We start from the raw sequence: 6,112 nt of genomic DNA on the forward strand, positions 1-6,112 counted from the left end.
ACCCCCTAATGGTGTACTATGTTTTTTGCAGATGGTATAAATAAGACCAATGAAAGTGCAGATGTATACGTCCTGGAATGTTTAGGTCACTTTCTAGAAAAAGTGTAATTAGGGTCACCAAGGAGGGGGGAAGGGGGAGGCCCAAACTGATAACCACTCGCATAAGGGAATCGTAATGTCAGAGGAAGGCAAGTATGAAAAAACTCATTAAAAAGTAAGAGGAACTTACCTTAGGTTGACACACAGTTTAGGGTAAAAAAGCAGTTTATTTGTAAAAACAGAAAAAAAAACACCAGACAACACGTTTCACGATTTTTTTCGGGTCAGTAAATAGTGATAGTGTCTTTGGGCACGGCTTGGACCATCTGTAGCCGTGTGATAACTAACTCTATCCCCCCCGTCCTCTCCTTGCTGAATAGTGCAGGACAATCTGCTGTAGGTGGTGCTCTCTTTGCATGCCTACAGCAGTGGCTGTGTTTCCTGGAGAGTGGCTGGCTAAGTGGCGCCCAGTGACGCCACCAGCTCCACCCACAACATGTTGCCCGGACTTTGGCTTATCCGGCCGCTCATCAGGACTCCGCCATTACAGTAAGCAAGCAAACATCAGCGGTCTGCCTACACAGATTGTCCTGCACTATTCAGCAAAGAGGGAAGGACAGGAATGGCCATGCCTTGGCACCCAGACACTAGCCACGCTAAGGTGGACATGGACTTCTATGGGGATAATAGGATAACAGAGGCGCCAACAGTATAAAAAAAAACACTAAAAGAACTTAAAAACCCATCTTGGTAATAGAGGAGGCAGTGGTGGACTCACCTCCTCCAAGCAGAACACACGACTGGATGTTCAGTCAAAACAATTTTATTGGATACTCCAAATAAGGTGCAACGCGTTTCGTGGGATACAAACCCGCTTCATCAGGCAATAACAGATAGGAGTAAACAGCATCTGCCAGTATCATCAACACTCAGCGCCTCTGATGGACTTTTATGGCTCTATCAGTCACAAGCAGCAGCCTCAGGAGGGTGAAAGCCTCACAGAGGCGATGATGATGGGTAATCATGCATACAAAGTCTACTACAGTACATGCTTTCTGCTGTTTACTGGCATATGCTGCAAAATTCTGGCCTATGCATATTTCTCTGCTAAACAGCTTATTGCTGGCTTGATATTGAACTCTAATTGCTCTTTGCCTGACATTCTTCAAATGCTATATCCGCGTCCTAAGTGAAATGGGACTGAGTTCATATAGGAAATATTCCATTGAATAGACAGAATGTAACGATTGGTGTCAGCAAGAACAGATTTTCTGATTATTGGTGATCTGCAGTATCACCAATAATACAGATACTATACCTGATTATGTGGTGATCTGCAGAATCATCAATAATGCTGGTATAGCGAGACACAGGACAACCAGATGTAAAGATAGGTGTTTGGTGTAACAGTAATACAGATAGAGATACCAACTCCCCCAGAGAAGCTGGTAGAGGGAGATATCTCTATAGAACACAGGGATCAGCACTCCAGCAAGCTGGAGATGCAGATGAACTAGTAATCAATCTACCCGAGGAGCGGGTGGTGCACAGTAAGACAACGTATACTGATCACCCGTGGGGCGGGTGATTCAGACTGTACTGCAGCAGGTGATCACCTGAGGGGCAGGAGATCAAGACTGTACTGCAGCTCCTAATCACCTGAGGAGCAGGTGATGAGGACAGTACCGTAGTAACTAGTCACCTGAGGAGCAGGTGATTAAGACTGTACTGCAGCTACTGGTCACCTGAGGAGCAGATGATTAAGATTGTACTGCAGCTACTGGTCACCTGAGGAGCAGGTGATTAAGACTGTACTGCAGCTACTGGTCACCTGAGGAGCAGGTGATTAAGCTGTACAGAGAATCCCTCACCAGGGACTTGGCTCACTGGTGAGGGCAGGAGAGTCAGACAAGCAGATTCGGCAACAAATGGACAGATACGGTACAAAGACAGAAGGATTAAATCAGAGTAGTGTTCAGGCTGAGTCGGCAACAGGATCAGATAGGCAGAAGCACAGAATCAGTAAGCAGAAGAGTAGTCAAGGCTAGCAGAAGGTCATAACAAATAATACAATTCAATTAGTACTTTAGTTATCAACAGAATCTGACTAAGGCCCAGTGCACACTGAGCGGTTTTTGGAGCGATCCGCCGGCCGCATCCGCCTGGAAAAATGCTTGGCTAATGTATTGCAATGGGATGGTGCACACCGGCGGTTTGAGGTTTTTGCCAAGCCGCAAACGCGCCTCCTGCTGCGCGTTTGCGGTCTGCTAAAAAACCTCAAACCGCCGGTGTGCACCACACATTGAAATACAATAGCCAAGCGTTTTCACTGGCTGATGCGGCTGGTGGATCGCAAACAAAATCCGCTTGGTGTGCACCCGGCCAAATATCTGCTCTCTGCTCCCAAAACCGCTAGCGTTTTGACGATCTGCTAGCGGTTTTGGTGTGCACTGGGCCTAAGTGTGGATCCCCAGCTCCTGCTGGTTCTAGCACACTTTGGGATCTGACTAAGGTCTGAGTGCTAACACGTAGCATTCGCAACAGCAGACGAGGAGCTACTGACAGGCAGGTCCTATATATACTGAGAGTGCCCCACTGCGCCGCCCCAGTCACTCAGCCAATCAGGAGCACTGCTGGAGTCAGCTGACACCCCTTCTATTCGCATAAAGGTCCTGGCGTGTGCGCGCGTAGCCCTCAGTCTATGTGCAACTGAAGGACTAGGCAAAACTCCACCATGTAACTGCGCGGCGAAGGCCGCCGGCTGAGACAGCCGCCATGCCGCTCACCGCTGTGGCGGCATCTCCACTATCTATTACACAGAACATTAGTGTTTCATGGCATCCCAGGATTGAATGTGTTTTGTATGCGGTTATGTGCTATGAGTGAATACAGCCAGCCAGCCAGCTGTTTTGTGACGTTTATACAGAATAAAGATAGATTATGTGTTTAACATTAACCACTTGATGACCCACCCTTTACCCCCCCTTAAGGACCAGCGCTGTTTTGAGTGATCTGTGCTGGGCGGGCTCTGCAGCCCCCAGCACAGATCAGGTTGCAGGCAGAGAGATCAGATTGCCCCCCTTTTTTCCCCCCTATGGGGATGATGTGCAGGGGGGGTCTGATCTCTCCTGCCTGCCTGGGTGTTGCGGGGGGGGGCACCTCAAAGCCCCCCTCTGCGGCGAAATCCTCCCCCTCCCTCTCCTACCTGGCCCCCCCCCGGCGATCGAGGCTGCACAGGACGCTATCCGTCCTGTGCAGCCAGTGACGGGACGTCCCCTGTCACATGGCGGCCATCCCCGGCTGCTGATTGGCCGGGGATCGCCGATCTGCCTTACGGCGCTGCTGCGCAGCAGCGCCGTACAATGTAAACAAAGCGGATTATTTCCGCTTGTGTTTACATTTAGCCTGCGAGCCGCCATCGGCGGCCCGCAGGCTATTCACGGAGCCCCCCGCCGTGATTTGACAGGAAGCAGCCGCTCGCGCGAGCGGCTGCTTCCTAATTAATCAGCCTGCAGCTGGCGACGCAGTACTGCGTTGCTGGTCCTGCAGCTGCCACTTTGCCGACGCACGGTATAAGCGTGCGGTCGGCAAGTGGTTAAATAAGACATTTTTCAAGGGGCCCTATAGCAAAACTTTCATTGGGCCCTCAGATGTAGAACCTCTTAACCACCCTGGCGTTCTGATTAAATCGCCAGGGTGGCTGCGGGGAGGGGTTTTTTTAAATAAAAAAAAAACTATTTCATGCAGCCAACTGAAAGTTGGCTGCATGAAAGCCCACTAGAGGGCGCTCCGGAGGCGTTCTTCCGATCGCCTCCGGCGCCCAGAATAAACAAGGAAGGCCGCAATGAGCGGCCTTCCTTGTTTTGCTTACATCGTCGCCATAGCGACGAGCGGAGTGACGTCATCGACGTCAGCCGACGTCCTGACGTCAGCCGCCTCCGATCCAGCCCTTAGCGCTGGCCGGAACTTTTTGTTCCGGCTACGCTGGGCTCAGGCGGCTAGGGGGACCCTCTTTCGCCGCTGCTCGCGGCGGATCGCCGCAGAGCGGCGGCGATCAGGCAGCACACGCGGCTGGCAAAGTGCCGGCTGCGTGTGCTGCTTTTTATTTGACGAAAATCGGCCCAGCAGGGCCTGAGCGGCAGCCTCTGGCGGTGTTGGACGAGCTGAGCTCGTCCAGACCGCTCAGCAGGTTAAAGGAAATATCCAAGCTCCAAAAAAAATCCACTTACCTGGAACTTCCTCCAGCCCCTGGCTGCCATCCTGTGCCCTCGCCGCAGCTCAGGTGGCTCCCAGTCCCTCGTCGGGTCGGCTTCTTGTGTGCTGCGGCGCAGGTCACGTGGTCTGGCTAAAGTCATCAGGTCTGTACTGCGCAGGTGCAGTAGCTCTGCGCCGGCGCAGTACATACCTGATGACGTCAGCCGGACCACGTGACCCGCACCGTGGAGCGCACAAGAAGCCGACCCGGCGAGGTCTGCTTCTGCAGCATAGGACACCGGGAGCCACTTGAGCTGCGGCGAGGGCATAGTATGGCAGCCAGTGGCTGGAGGAAGCCCCAGGTAAGTGGTTTTTTTTTGTTTGTTTTTTTACAGCTTGGACCTTCCCTTTAAGCAATGCCACCTGCCCCTATTCTATGGATATGAGTTTATTGGGCAATTTACATTTTCATTCAATCAGCACTGCACAAAGTTCCTAAGGACTGAAATAAAGTAAGTGGGTGGAGAAACACAAGAAAGTTAATAGTGAATACATTAAGAGCTACCTGGGCTCTTGTTCCAACATTTCAGCATACCAATCAAAATATCATACAAAAAACACCCCCTCTGCTCCAGGGTCCCATAGCAATTGCTTTGGCTATTGCTACGCCCTTGGTTTGCTGGTTACAGTACAAATGTACCTTCCAGATTGCTGTTGGCATGTTTATGGAACTAAGTATACAGCACAAAGTGGAGCCTTCCCATCCAGTTATAGTGGCCACATTCAGGCATTGCACCTGATATTTTAGGGTGTCCACCAGAGGCTACTCCATTAAATCTTTACAAACAATTTGGTCCACAAATAACTGTTTTATGTTTTAGTCCGTTATGTGATTGAGTTTGACAGCCCTGTCTGGATCACCACCACACTGCACACTAGCAGTTCCCTACTGTAGGTGAAGACCCTATTAAGGCCTATTCGTAATCGGGAGATTAGTGGGCGTTTACCACTAATCGCTGGCGATCGCTATCGCTTTTTAAAGCGCTAGTGCAATAAAAAGTATATGGCGGTGATCTCTCTGCTGCATTCGCTGGCGATTCGCGTTTACCAGCAAATGCATACACACTACATGCATCGCTTTCTTACGATTTTTGAATGATCGCAATTAGTGTTAAGGAAACGCTAATCCCAACTGCTCAAAAATTGTGAGAAAGTACAGTGAAAAATAAGTTTATCACGTACAAAATGCAGCGCAAAAAGGCTAGTGCTAATCGCTAGCGTTTTGCGATTGTAAGTGTGAATGGGCCCTTGGGCTGCTTTCAGATGGATAGCTGAACTGTGTGTTCATCAGGCTGTTCAGCGTCCCATCTGCCACCAACGAGCGCCATATAGAAGCAATTTGAAGGACAAATGTAGCGAGAGGGATTTGGAGGCTGCCATATTTATTCCCTTTTAAGCAGGCAATACCAGTCGCCTAGCTGTCCTGCTGATCCTCTGCTTCTAGTACTTTAAGCCATAGACCCTGAACAAGCATGCACCGGATCAGGAGGGGGGACAGGGACATTCATGTTCCCATATTCATGAAATCTGTATCTTCTTAAAGTGCAATAAAACGCAAAAATGCAAGATTATCCCTACTAGTAGGGTTGAGCTTCCGAATTCCAGCATTTCCAATCACTAATCGGCTTTCCAGAGCGGAAAGTGATATTTACAGTGTGGAAATCAGAATTCTGCGGAATGCTGCATTTCCAGGAACGGTATTCTAAGTGCCAAGACTCTTTTAGGCCAATAACAAGACTTGGAATTATTAGGCATTCTGAAAATTCGGAAGTGTACTGAAGTTAGCATTCAGAATTGCGAATTACAAGTAAATAGCGTA

Source organism: Hyperolius riggenbachi, chromosome 4, assembly GCF_040937935.1.
Source record: "Hyperolius riggenbachi isolate aHypRig1 chromosome 4, aHypRig1.pri, whole genome shotgun sequence".
NCBI classification, from domain to species: Eukaryota; Metazoa; Chordata; class Amphibia; order Anura; family Hyperoliidae; genus Hyperolius; species Hyperolius riggenbachi.